Source organism: Adiantum capillus-veneris, chromosome 8 (genome assembly GCF_014529385.1).
Source record: "Adiantum capillus-veneris isolate H3 chromosome 8, ASM1452938v2, whole genome shotgun sequence".
In the NCBI taxonomy this organism is placed as follows: Eukaryota; Viridiplantae; Streptophyta; class Polypodiopsida; order Polypodiales; family Pteridaceae; genus Adiantum; species Adiantum capillus-veneris.
Window position 1 is genome coordinate 161,777,046 of NC_140938.1, and position 14,957 is coordinate 161,792,002.

The window sequence follows — 14,957 nt, forward strand, 5'->3', positions numbered from 1 at the left end:
TAGGCCCGTTACCTATCACAAGCAGGGGCAAAAGCTATATCTTGACGGCAGTGGACTATCTCTCTAGATGGGCAGAGGCTATAGCAGTAAAACAGATCACTGCAAAGGATGTGGCAAAATTTGTGTATGATGAAATATGTTGCAAGTTTGGGGTTCCACTGGAGCTACTTTCAGATAAGGGGCCTGGCTTTAGAGCTAAACTGCTAGATTTTTTATGTGCAAAGATGAAGATTAGGCACCAGCATACCACTCCTTATTACCCACAGTGTAATGGCTTAAATGAAAGATTCAATGGTGAGTTGGTACAGATTCTTTCGAAAGTGACAGAGCACCAAGGAAAGAATTGGGATTTGGAATTGCCTAGTGCATTATGGGCTTACCGTACTTCGGTGAAGACAGGTACAGGATTTACTCCATTTCATTTGGTGTATGGAAAGGAAGCACTATTGCCTGTGGAGGTAGAGTTGCCTGCGGTCAAAATGTTAGAGAAGTTGCTTGGGCCGCCTAGTGATGCATTCAAAGAGAGGCTCTTGCAGTTACAAGAGGTCCAGTTGGATAGGATGAGCGCATTGGAGCATTATGGGCAGATGCAGGATAAGGCTTTGACAAAGATAAATGAAAAGGTCAAAAGTAAGGGTATCAAGAAACATGACTTGGTTTTGCGCTACAACAGTAAGCTGGACAACACCTTCCAAAAGAAGTTTCAAATTAAGTGGGAAGGCCCTTTCAAGGTAGTAGAGTGTTTTCCAAATGGCACATATCAGCTGGCTAACTTGGATGGTGTTTTACATAAGTCAAGGGTAAATGGATTGCGTCTTAAATTGTATCATGCCAGGTTGATGATGGTCGAGCAGGATGAGCTATATGTGGATCAAGGAGTGTTGGTGAGGGATGAGGAGACCTGTGATGCGGCGAGTCTCATATCTCTCTTTGCTGCTGCTGATCATGAATGATCTAGCAGGCTAGGGGATGGGCAAATTATGTCAAGAGTTTTTTGGAGCAAGGGATTGCGCCTATGTACATATACATGCATGGTGCATCAAATAAAGGATTGCCCATTTTCCTTAGCCAGGTGGTTACGTGGGGCCCACATGTGTACAGGTAGGACAGCATGTACATAGTGCAGCGATTTTCATTATTACCAGTACCAGTGTGTTTTTTATACAATAATGAGGAGTTGGTAGCGTGTAAAACTTCTCAAGGAAGCTATCCGCGGGCCGACGACGTGAGGTCAGCAGGTGCGTCAGATGGCATCTAGTGGCGTCAGGAGGGCGAACGAGGTCAATATTTGCACGCAGATGAGGACGGACACAACGTGGGTGTTTTCTGGTGAGAGTTATGCAGAAAGGTCATCATTAGGACCAATTTTTGGGGCCACTTCACGTGGTGGCGAGATGCATTATTGGAAAAAAGCTGAGTGCCAGGTGTGCGAATGATGCAAAAAGGTGATAACTATGCACTGCGAGGTCAGTTTTTGGCCTGTTCGGGGTCCGTTTGAGGTCATCTAAAAGGCCAAGGGTGCCCAACTAATAAAGCTAAGTGTGGGAACTAAAAAAATAGGGAGAAGACCAGAAAAAACGTGGAGAAGAGAGGAGGAACAGCCGCAGGTGTGTTTTTGCTCATTTTGGAGCCTGTTTTGGCCGTAAACTGCTCATCCGAGGTCGGATTTGAGCACTTTGACATTGTAGACTGGGGTTTTGGGCCGTTCCGAACGCGATGGCGCTGTCCATTTTGCCAAATTCCTCACTCTTTTTCTGCTGTTTTTCTGTGTAATCTTCTCCGGTGAGTGAAGCTTCTTCTCCAATTTGTGATTGTATCTGGTATCTTTTATCCATATTGTGTGAGCTGTTTGCCCCATTGGTGTTGGCCCAAGCTCATTTGTATCTAAACATCATAAATTCTCCTCTTTTGAGCTGAGTTTTTTGGGTGTGTGTGTGTGTGCGTGTGTGTGTGTGTGGAGTGGGCAAGTGGATAGTCTCTTTCCTCTCACTCCAGAGGTGTGTTCCCTGTCTCGGCCAGGTGTGTTGTGTAAGCCGAGTGGTGTCCCATAGTGTGTGTGTGTATCTTCCCAAGAGTGTGTGTTGGGTCGTTATAGAGGCGCTGTGTGTGTTTTCATCCCGCTCACAACGTATCTCAATTTATGGACACGATTATGCAGGACTTGACATTTATATAAAAAGCATCTAGAAATGTCTTTTTTATTTCGTCAAAATTTTGGCAGAACTTTGTTTGTAATTAGATCCGTTTTTCAAAATAAACATGTCCTCCTCTCTGAGGAGCCTCACATGAGGATTTTCTTTTAAATATACATCAAAAAATCTTGGAAACCTCTTCTTCAATAAGCATACCAATCAGCATATCATTTCCACAACAAATTTCTTTACAAGTTCTTAGTTCAATCCTCAAAATGTAAAACAAACCCTTTCCACTGTTTCAAGACAAATTCTTCTTAATACTCAAAAGTAACTTTGTTTACAAACCTATTTATTATAGTGTTCAGAAAACCTAAAAAGAACCTATGCCAAATTTTGGTTGGACATCCTCTCAGTAGACAAATAGTCTACCTGAAAGCTTGAGGTCGTCATTAGTATGATTTATGTTGGGACTGCACTTTATCCAATGTAGGGCTGCCAAAAATTTCAAAAAGACCAATTCCTGAGTGGAAGTTTACCATTATATGACTTTCAATCAAACAAGGTTCACATTTATGTTAAAAAAAGTCATTCAAGTAAGATATTACGATGTATATATCTAATTGTCAAGTTCTTCTCAAGATCATCTGTACTACCTTACAAAAAAACAGGTAAAGGAGATGCATGATTGTAGAATTATTACTTCGTCATACAGTGTTCCAGATTATGCATCATATACTCTAGGTTTTTTAGATTACCGTTTTCCTCCTCTCCTATGTTTGTGAAAATACACAACCGATATAACACTTTTATGCAAACCCGAGTCTTCATGTCCAATCGAGCATACGTTATTAGGTATGTATATCACAGTTTCAAGTCTACCAAAAACAAAACGTATAAAAAATGAAAAAATAAATGTCTGATTATTGTCTGTGTAGTAAATCCAATGCCGCCACCAAAGGATGCTATATCTTGTGATTCTGGGAGATTGCCGGCCGATTGTGTGTTGGGTTTGTTTGCCACCAAAGGTGTACAATTGTGTGTGTGTGTGTGTGTGTGTGTGTGTGTGTGTGTGTGTGTGTGTAGCTTGTGTATGAGAGAACCAGGTAGCCACACACCCTCATGTGTGTGTGTGTGTTATGTGTATGATAAGACCCAGCAGTGTGCGCATGTATGATGGGGGTTCGTAGAGCAATAGGTAACCATGAGAGGAGCAATATGTTTATGCATAGGGAGTTTATGATAGGATTACCATACACAGTGCTTGAGCTTTTATACGTGCAGCACACCGCATCCACATGTGGTGCCTTCACTGCTCTCATGCCCTCAAGAGAATCGGGTTAGGCTGCCAACTGTTTTCCCTTAATCAGGCATGCCCAAATCGGTGCATTTCAAGATTTTCAACGATTTTGTTTGTCTACACCTACTTTAAGTGATTAACCTGAATGAGGTTTATTTTGTCTGGACCTTTATTATGCATGATGGAGAGAGAGAGAGAGAGAGAGAGAGAGAGAGAGAGAGGACCATGGCTCAACATGCTCCTGTGCCATGAACGTTAAAGTCTAAAAATAAGGTTGCCTTAGTGTTGAGTCTTTACTACTAACCCGATTTCCTTTGTCTCTTTTTAAGTTTCTTACTAATATTGGCAATGTATTTGCCAATCCTTGACACACGAGAACGTGGAGCCTTGTTCCTCTCTCTCTCTCTCTCTCTCTCTCTCTCTCTCTCTCTCACACACACACACACACACACACACACACACACACACACACACACACACAAATACGTTACAACCCCGTTACAACACGACACACAACAAGTCGACATGCCGCATGTCTCAAGAAGAACGAATGACTCATATATGTATAATTGAAATTCTAATGATGCAAAAGAATTAGATCACTATGGAAAGTCACTTCTACAATCGCTTGCCTTTCAACCGACTTTCCTCCATGAGAACACGAAGAGTGACAAGATGATTAATGGTGCTATGGCATCGACAAAAACCCGCTTGTCCCTTTGCACGCTTGTCATTATCTTCAGCCTGTTATCGTCAGCCCAATCACTCAATTTCATCTCCATTATGCACCCAAACAACTTTCCCATAAGAGACCCAATCATTATAGTCTGGTAGTTGTTTACATTCTTTACAACCCCTCCTTTATACAAAGGCTTAACCCAAATAGTGTTCCAATCATAAGGCATACCATGTTGAAGTGCAAGGCTGAACATATCACACATCCACTCATGGGTAAGATCTCACGTCCATTTGATCATCTCCGGTTTGATACCTTAAAGTGTTATAGTATTGATATTTTATTATTTATGCAGCTGACAGGTGGAAAAGACTAGACCAAGCTAGGCCTATGCGAATGGAAATACATATATTGTACATTTTATGATTCAAGTGCTCTTTTATGAGCTTTGGCCATTTATGACCAGCCATGTTATAGTATTGATATTTTATTATTTATGCAGCTGACAGGTGGAAAAGACTAGACCAAGCAAGGCCTATGCGAATGGAAATACATATATTGTACATTTTATTATTCAAGTGCTCTTTTATGAGCTTTGGCCATTTATGACCGGTCGGCCAGTTTGTACTCAATTTGACCATTTAAGAAATCTATAAATGAAATACGTGCAAGAGGGAAATGGTCACTCTTGCACGGGGGAAGATTGCACCCAACGTCGTCTTATTCTTCTCTTCTCTCCTCTCTTCTCTCTCATCGTGCTGGCGTAGCACTCTGCTCTAGGAGGTGTGCCTGCACGTGCTCTCTCGCTCTATCTCCCTCTCCGTCTCTCTCTGCTCGTGTGCAGCTTGATTATGTGCAAGGATGGTTACCAGGTATGCAGATTTTTGTGTTTCATCGTCTATAGTATCTAGTTTTGGTATTTTGTAGGGCTCTCCGCGCTCCCGTCACTGCTACAAACGGGAGCGCGGAGAGCCCTGCAAAATACCAAAACTAGATATTATAGACGATGAAACACACGAATCTGCATACCTGGCAACCATCCTTGCACATAATCAAGCTGCACACGAGCAGAGAGAGACGGAGAGGGAGATAGAGCGAGAGAGCACGTGCAGGCGCACCTCTTAGAGTGGAGTGCTACGCCAGCACGACGAGAGAGAAGAGAGGAGAGAAGAGAAGAATAAGACGACGTTGGGTGCAATCTCCCCCCGTGCAAGAGTGACCATTTCCCTCTTGCACGTATTTCATTTATAGATTTCTTAAATGGTCAAATTGAGTACAAACTGGCCGGCCGGTCATAAATGGCGAAAGCTCATAAAAGAGCACTTGAATAATAAAATGTACAATATATGTATTTCCATTCGCATAGGCCTAGCTTGATCTAGTCTTTTCCACCTGTCAGTTGCATAAATAATAAAATATCAATACTATAACATAAAGATCTCCCGCTTTGCAAGTGGCTAACTTTTCAAGCCCACCGCATACATCCTCAATGGTAAAAAAAGAAGGCATACATGGGAGTGAACCATAAAATGACATTTTTTCAGCATTTTCTTGCTCATATAATTGCCTACAATGCGTGTACATATCCACAAGACTCAAGTTACCAAAATTCTCAATCCGCTTGCCCCTCAAGTTTCTCCAAAATCTTCCACATGCATGTGCCTTTTCTTGGACTTGAAAAAGTTATTGCTTTACTTCCCATCTTCTTCTTTTATTTTGAATCAATGCCTTGTATGTATGTAAATGACTTTGATAGTTTTCTTTGTCCATAGTTGCATCAAGCTTTATCAAGGACTTTCGAGCATCTTGACATTCTTTATCAAATCACCTTTTGCGTGATCTATCTCTATTGATACCATGGAGATGCTTTATAGCAAAGAATTCTTCGGCACAAGAACAAATAACTTTCTTGAAAGCTTCCCATTTAGTTTCCAATGGTGCATCATAATAAAGCTTCTTCATCCATAAATTTTTCTCAACCATTTCAATGTACATTGGTGCTCGTTTGAAATCCATACATAGTGATAATTTCTCTTTCCTTTGGCTGAGATTTTCATGCTTAGTTGCTTCTCCACATGAAAGGCCTAGATTTTCCTTGCCATGATCAAGTTGACCATATCATACAATCCACTGACTCCAAGAGATGACAGCCTAGAGAGGATCCCCATCAAAAACTTCTCGTGCTATTGTGACGGCACCACATTTGGCATACATATAGATCAAAGCACCACACTCAGTGCATTCCAAGAATCAACATTTTTGTTCTTTCTCAAGCGCACCACATTTGGCATACGTCATCCTTTTTCAACAGCCTCTAACAAACAATATAATTGTGAATTTTTGTGCCCATGTCAGCATCTTGCGTAAAGCCACATGAACGTCTGCTGAAAACAATCTAGAGATTTTTGGCCTTGCCTCGGGGAGGGGGGGCGGGGGCGGGGGGGGGGGGGGGGAATTTTTCAATCAATGCATTTCAAGAGTCCACACTCCAGACAGGAAGCTCCTCCAAAACTTGCGTAGAGCCACATTCCTTCAAGATGTAAGCATAGCCTTCAGGACGAAAGTATGGGTGACTAAATTTAGAGAGAGACACTTGCTTTGCATCCGCTAGAAGCATGAATCTAGCATGCCTTGAAAATAACCAAAAGCCAAGGAGAAGTTGCTGTGTAGAGCATAGCCAACAATTATGCACTCTAGGTAACAACATTTCTTACTTGCAGTGGCTGCAATAGCATGTGAGAATCCTCTAGACCTCCGCAACTTGCGTATATATTTATAAGTATGCTGCCTATATGGAAATCAGATTCATGCCTATTTAAAAGCAACAATGTTAGTACATGCCTTTATCAGAGAATTGAATGTAATCCTATCTGGCTCCATTCCTCTCTGCACCATCCCTTCAAACAGCTGAAGAGCCTCCTCACCCTGTCTATTGTGTGCATAACCATCAATCAAGGCACTCCATGACATACGATCTTTGTAAGGCAGTCTATCAAATACTATGCGAGCCTTCTCCATGTTACAGCACTTGCCATACGTGTCAACAAGGGAGCTGCCAATAAATGGGTCGATATTTAGGTCCCTTCCAATAAATTGCTCATGTACCTATCTGCCTTGCTCTTCAGCAGCAATGCGAGAGCATGCTTTGAGAAGAGCAACAAAGGTGACTTCGTTTGGTTGAAGACCCTCTCACTCTGTTTGCTTTGCACAATAAAGTGCTTCCTCTGCTTGACCATGATGTGCATACCGTGTGATCACTGTAGTCCATGTTACAGCATTTCTGGCAATCTACTAAAGATCACTTGGGTAACATCAAGCTTTTGGGCCTTCAGATACATGTCAACCAGTGTACCACCAACAAAACCATCTGACTCAAAACCATTCATGACAGTATGAGCATGCACTTGAATGCTAGTCTCAAAAGGGATTCCAACAACACAGCATGCTTTAAGTACTGTTACATACAAAGACCATCTGTTAATACTCGCGAGTTGAGCATCTCATGATAAAGAACAATAGCTTAGTCCTTTTCACGGAACCTAGCATGGGCCGAAATAAAAGCACCCTAGGTAGAAGCAACAGGTTTTTCTAAATTTTAAAAAAAAATTGATTAGCTTGGGCAAAATTCCCAAAGGACCCATGCATGCGAATCAAGAAATTTACCAATGTAATATTTGTTGTGTCCAGATCATTTTGTAATATGAACTTTTGCAGTGCTTCTCCAGCTGAGTCGTTACGCACATCTATACAACTTTGAAGCTGACTCTGAAGCTCATTAAGGAGCCCTGGGTGATCCATGCTATTACTAGGGTGACTAAGAAGGATTGGAAATGACACTCTGTCACTTGTACCCGCTGGCAAGGAACTGCAAGAGAAGCATGCATCATTTCATCTGCAACACTGCATATCGATCTTGTTGGGGTAAAGCCCCATGTGGCCGGTTAGGCCAGGTGCCCGCCCACTATACTTATTCATTATGTACATATTAGAATAAGGGGGCTCACGTGTAGAGAGTGAGTTTTAACCCTTGCAAACACAAGGTCTCCTCTTCTTCTCTCTTCTCCATTGCTGCACACACTCACACACGCTCTCGCTCGCGCACTTCAACTGGTATCAGAGCTCAAGGATTGGGAGCACCATTGGAGCTCAGTGGGAAAGCAGGCAGAGAAGCAGCAAAAACTACATCATGTTTTTGCAGATCTGTTTTGACCTATCAAAACATCTTCATTCAAGCCAATTCACGCAACAGCCAACTGATTTTTTGTCCTCTTTAACTTTGCAGAAGAAAGTTTTCTCAAAATCTTTACTAGTTTTGAGATATGTCACTCAAACTGTCTGCACGTCTAGGGTGCACAGCTGCAGATTTTTACAGATCTATTTCGACCTATAAAAACAACACATTTCACATCCATTCCCTCTATTCTCAACCGTTCTCGCGTGGTCTACAACTTTGTAGAAGAAAGTTTCTGCAAATTCTGAACGGTTTGGGAGATATGGACTGACAGACTACAGGGTATTCGGAAAGTTGAAGATTATGTATGCCTATTGTGGTGATTTGCTACATTCGGAGAGCTTGGATTGAGCTTTATCATTCTCTTCTTTTGTGCATTGATGTTTTTCTCTTAGTGAAGAGAGTGTGGGTTGAGATTTTCAACAAATTTATCCGCATACGTTGAGAACACTTTGTGTATGTATGCATTCTTGTGGACTCTCAGGATTCGAGAGTGGATTCATCACAGGTTATGTACATTGACTTGCACGATTAAGCAGATATCAAGAGTGTGGTGCACGGATTTGCAAAGAGATTTGCAAGCATTTTTAGCATGATTGTGAGCTGAATTTTTAGCTGATTTGGATGCTCTTGGATATACATTTGGTACATGCTTGATACTCGTTTATATTGCCATGTGGATCCACATGATGTGCACTTTTCGGTGATGGTATTCTTTGCCTTGCAATGGCATATGTGGGCTGATTTTCAGCTATTTTGAGCATCAATTTGTGCTATATTTTGGTTGGTTTGTATCCAAGTTTATGCTAGTATATGCCTCGCTTGTACAACGCGGTTGATGCACTTTGTGTTTCGGATTACAGGATTGTTTTCCAAGTTTAGGGAGTTGAGACTTTGGGGCAACTCATGTATGCTTGAGTGCGGAATTTGCGCATGATTTGCTCATGGTTTTGAGCATGTTTATGGCATGTATGGTTATTATGGTTAGATAGCCAAATACTGCCGAAACTCTGTCGAATTTTTCTTGGCAGTTTATTTGTTTATGCACATGCTTTGCACTCGTGTTTTGATTGCATTTGGCACTCAGTGGTTGCTTTGCCATCGCATTGTGAGAGTGTTTGCTCACCGCATTATGTCATTTGACATACATGTGGTAATCTCTTCAGGAGGGAAATTGTTGATGATAGTTTCATCGATTACCACATAGTGCTCTTGGACTAGAGCGGGGTTTTTGGCATCATTTGAGAGGTTTTGCTCACTTGTTTGTTACATTGATCGCCATATTTGCTGATACTTCTCTTAGACAACTTATGCCAGCTTATGTTGTATTTTAACAATACTTGGTGTATGAGTTAACCATGCTTTGGCTATTGTCAATTGATCGATTTTTGCTTGGTCTTGTCACATAGGTTATCGCCATGGATTTGGCATGTACATCATTGTCAGGGTTTGTGCTTTTCCATACAAAGTTTGATGGTTCAAACTTTGAGCATTGGAAAGCAGGTATGCATGATGCATTGACTCAGTTGGGACAAGTGTTGCCACTACAGGGCATGGATGCTAGGCCAAAGTCTATGATTGACGATGAGTGAGAGGACTTGGAGGAGCTTGCACATTTGACAATCATGTTACACCATGGTGAGTTTGTCTATCGCATTGGTTTGGATGCATGTACAGCTAGAGAGTTATGGGAAAGATTGTGCAATGCTTTTGGCACAAATGAGTCTAGAGAGATGCACGATCTTGCAGACATAGAGATGTTGTGTGTTGGCATTGTGGTCATACAGGGCATGTATGTAGGCGTTGTTTTCGATAGATAAGACAACACAGGAGAAAGCACAAGAGAGATGCTATCACTTTGAATGATGGGGGAGTAGATGTAGAGTATGTGGCTACGCATGACGAAGATGTTGACTTTGCTTCCATGTTTATTCTTGAATTTCTTATGTCGGTTTTTGACGACACATTACCTTTGCATTGGATACTAGATGTGAGTGCTAGGTTTCATGTCACGCCGAGTTGTGAGTGGTTTAGCACATATGCTAGTGGTATGCTTGGACGTGTGTGTCTAGTTGATGGTTCAGTGCATGACATAGTTGGTGCAGGAGATATCAGACTATTGTTGCCGAGTGGTGCATCATATGTGTTGCAAGATGTATGCCATGTACCAGGTTTGACGCAGAGCTTGATCTCTGTGAGTCAGTTATACAAGACAACGGATGCCAGGTAGTGTTGGATGAGCACATTTTCAGATTGCATCGTGGACAGCTAGTCATAGCAAGAGGTGCTAGTGTTGGCACGATTCATGAGATGCGGGTACATCGCGTACGAGACGACACAGTCTTCGTGAGTACGCAACCATGCACAGAGAGACGAGGCATATCTCCTTTGCAGATAGTTTGCATAATGCTCCAATTTGTGAGCATGTTGAGCCAGTTGTGGAGACAGTTGTGCAGCAGGGCATGTCATTCGTGGATATGATGATAGATATGGATGACTTGAGTGCTGAGGATTCGGTCATGGTTCAGTCATTCATGGATATGCTTAGGCCAGAGGCTGATGTGTGTGAGTTAGAGCTAGGCATTGCTCTTATCACAGAGGGTTTAGGACAGACGGATGCTCTTGGTGCGCATGTGACATGCGATGGACACGAGGATGGATTCTAGGGATCGGAGTTCGGGTGTCAAGAGTGATTTCCATGAGTTTAGTTCTGAGCTAGATTTGACTGATGTCGATCAGGGCAGTGCCAAGCATTACGTTTTGTAAAAGGGCACCACAACAGACATATGAGCCAAAGAATTGGCAAGCACAACATGTTTCCAAGAGCCTTTGAGCAACAATCCATGCAATGAGCACACTAAAAAAGAAGATTGCAGTAGGGAAGTTGCCCTCTTGTTGCATCCCAACAAAAATAATTCAGAGCTTCCTCGGGCTGCCCTTGCTTCTTATAAGAGCACTTAAGAGACTTCATTTAGCGAGAAACCTCACCCAATTAAAACAGCCTAGAGCTTCCTTGCATCAGTGATGGTGGGCATCTCCTACACTTAACCTACTGCAAGAGACGACATCCCAAAGAGGATGCCCTTGAAGAAGTTTTCGTGCTATTGTGAAGACACCACATTTGACATACATATAGATCAAACCACCGCCAAGCATAACATGTACTCCCAATAGCCCCTGACTAGCAATCACATCGTGAATTTTGATACCCTTGCGGCAAGCATATTGCGCACGTTGTAGGTGATGACATTTCGGAGAGAATGCCCATTAATGACTTTTTATGCTTTCGTAACAGTACCACATTTGACATACAACGTGCGCAAGCATATTGCGCACGTTGTAGGTGATGACATTTCGGAGAGAATGCCTATTAATGACTTTTTATGCTTTCGTAACAGTACCACATTTGACATACATATCAACCAAAGCACTACCAAGCATGGCATCCTTCACCAAAAGCGTTGGCCCATGCATCTTCTCATTAATACTCTCACCCATGTCAATGGCTTGCGTAAGGCCGTGGCCTTCAAGGTGCAAGCATATGCATTCATACTGAATTTCATGACATGCATTCGTGAAAACAACCTAGATCTTTTTGGCCTACTCCTGTCACCCGTATCCCGCAATCAGTGCATTCCAAGGGATGACATTTTGGGCTTCCTCAACATCTTGCGTAGAGCCATATGCCTTCAAGATGCATGCTTAGGTTATTAGAGAGGCCCTCGCTTCGCATACGCTGAAAATAGACTAGAGCTTTCTGGTCTTGCCCCCCAAAATCTTGCGATAAGTACATTCCAAGAGTCCACACTCTGGACAAGAAGCTCCTCGAGCAATTGCATAGAGCCACATGCCTTTAAGATGTAAGCATACCCTTGAAGATACATGCGTAAGTGATTGCATATAGAGAGAGGAGCTGAAGCTTTGCTTTCTCTCAAAGTACAAAATCGGTGTCAAAGCAATTAAACAAGCTAGTGCTGAAAAGCAAACGCTGCCTGCGATCAAAAAAGCTTGTGACATGTGAAAAATAAGGATGCAGCCGTTAAAATTCCCAGCCACGTGGACGACAGTCCTTCCACATTTTTGGCTTTCTATAAGAAACCCTTAGTGTTGTGTTGGGTTAGGAAGACTTTCATTGTTTTCAGTGTATGATGGAGACTTACCTTTCATTTCACATCCTGACATGTTTTTACTTTTCTTGCATTCTACTGTTTTAGAATGCTAAAGTGAAGCTTCACCTCGCATAATTTTAGTGAATTTTACACACACACATATATGTTTTTTTTTTGCATTAGAATGTTAAAGTGAAGTTTCACCTTGCATAATTCTAATAAATTCTATACACACAAACACATATTAATTAGTTCTTTTTATTTCACAACTTCACACGGCTTTACATTTCTTGCATTTTATAGCTTGATTCCGATCATGGTTAACTTTCGAGAAAGTCTCTTTTATTAAGCGGTTGCTGATCGAGTTTCCTCCTTGTAAAGAAGAAAACCGGAAATACTAACATAAATTTTGAGGTTTGCAAAATTTTTGGACGACTTTTTCACATATTTCATCCATGGTTTGCAACTAGCTAGTTTCGATTTTCAATTGGCTCAAGACTAACCCGAGGCAATCCTTTCCCAAACACTGATACCAATTTAATTCAACCTAACAATTTTATTACTTTCTTATTGTTTTCTTATTGTTTTTGAAAGCAGACGTGCCCCCTTTCACTTGTTGACAATGTGTATATGCTAATGAAGTAAAGACAACTCCGTTTCGTATTGAAGTTTACTGACTGTACTAATTTTCAGTACGCGTTTGGAATGCAACCTTGCTATTACTCACACTTAGCTTGTGCTTCTTCATACCTCCTGACTACAACAAGTTCTTCATCGTCGAGATACATCTTCCTCTTACAATTCACCTTATTAGCAAGCGCACAGTTGTGCGGTTGACATCAACTCATGCTGGAGGCTCAAGCGGATTCATAATCTATGTTTTGATGACTTATTTGGAAGTCCATGTGTTCAGCGTTTCAAACGAATCTACAGCTGAGAGAGAGAGAGAGAGAGAGAGAGAGAGAGAGAGAGAGAGAGCTACAGCCACACTCACAGAGAACAAGAAGAGAGAGCGGATTATGCGCAACACAAGAAGAGAGAGCTGAGTATGCCAACAACTTATCGATCCAAAAGGTTGCCAACAACTGCTGCTGCTGCTCGTCAGCTGCGCCTGATCCCTCTTGTGTATATGCAGAGACAACTGCCGCGGCGGGGATTTCATCGGTACCTCATCCTTTTAGTAAGTTTATCTTAATGGCCTGCCCATGATGTTTCCACAGAATTCTCACGCATGAGTATCTCTGTGTCTGGACGAGGAGAAAGTGTGTGTTTTTCCATGTGAACAGTTCATCCATGTGTGCATGACTATATTTTGCACAATTTCTGTAACTTCCACATTCTCTGATAGGTCTTGTCTGACCGTGTGCCATGCGCGTCTTTCACTTGTATATGCACCTGCTACCAACCCATTCACTGACGCATAATATATATCCACATAATATATATCCGCGTAGCATATAACATACTAATGAGCCAATGTGTCTTTGTATGAATTGTCACCATGTACAGGTCTGCTTGTGTTTGCCGTGGTAAATTTAGATCTTTCCTGACGTCTGTAAGGCATCAATCTTGCAGGAAATTCTAGTTGGAGCAATACTGCAGAAGCTTCGCAGTCAGTCATGTGAAGGATGATCATGGCCGATGAGATGGCGACTCTTTGACACGGAATTGAAAAGGTCGCCCATGGTTTTTTCTTCCATGCGTCAAATTATGTGAGTGAGGCTTTGTGTTGAATTAGATTGTTGGTACATTGGTTGATCGAAGGGGGAAAAAATCCTAAAAGGACTCTCTACACACACACAACACGAGAGAGAGAGAGAGAGAGAGAGAGAGAGAGAGAGAGAGAGAATATGAGTTTTGATGGGGCTAATCAATGGGATGGTACAGCCAGAGCAGTCGACCACGACCAAGAGGACGGAGGACACTACGGCGAGAGTAGTCTACCATGACCAAGAGACGGAGACCACTCCCCATGGCGTCACAATAAAGACATTCAAACTATCACTGCTGTAACGTTGCAATCACCTCCGAGGCCACGACCAAGAGGACGGGGATCACTCTCCATAACGTCACAACAAAGACATTTAAGCTTACATTGTTGAAACGTTACAATCACCTCCGAGGCAGCTTGGCTTCTTCGGCCGCTGATTGATAGGTTCTTGCAAGGAATTTAGGAACAAACTTGAGCCAAAGAGTAGAAAGTGGATCTTTCTAGGCTATGGTAATTCTGGTGAGATGGGGTACAGACTTTGAGATCCCGAATCCAGAAAGGTTATCCGAAGCAATGATGTTCACTTTAATGAATCCATTTATCATTCTAAACCAGAGAAAGTTGAGGAGATTAGAAGAGTTGTCTTCCAAGAAGATGGACCTGCACGTGCAAGACAAAATGTCAGAGCTCAAGAGGAGCAAGGACAGGATAGATTGGAACCACAGGTTGTGGCTGAGCCTGAGCCACCTATTGTGCGTAGATCTGGACGTGTCACGTGACCTCCTGATAGGTTTGTTC

At 42.2% G+C, this 14,957-nt stretch overlaps 1 long non-coding RNA gene and 1 pseudogene across 1 annotated transcript; one reads left to right on the plus strand and one right to left on the minus strand.

The window, feature by feature from the left end:
- Positions 1-7,182: 7,182 nt before the first annotated feature.
- On the minus strand, positions 7,183-11,837 carry LOC147453269 (pentatricopeptide repeat-containing protein At3g02330, mitochondrial-like; annotated as a pseudogene).
- A 1,390-nt stretch (positions 11,838-13,227) lies between these two features.
- LOC147453270 (uncharacterized) lies at positions 13,228-14,154 on the plus strand. Its single transcript, XR_015189023.1, has 2 exons — positions 13,228-13,628; positions 14,024-14,154. It is a non-coding gene; the product is annotated as an uncharacterized LOC147453270 (long non-coding RNA).
- Positions 14,155-14,957: the final 803 nt, after the last annotated feature.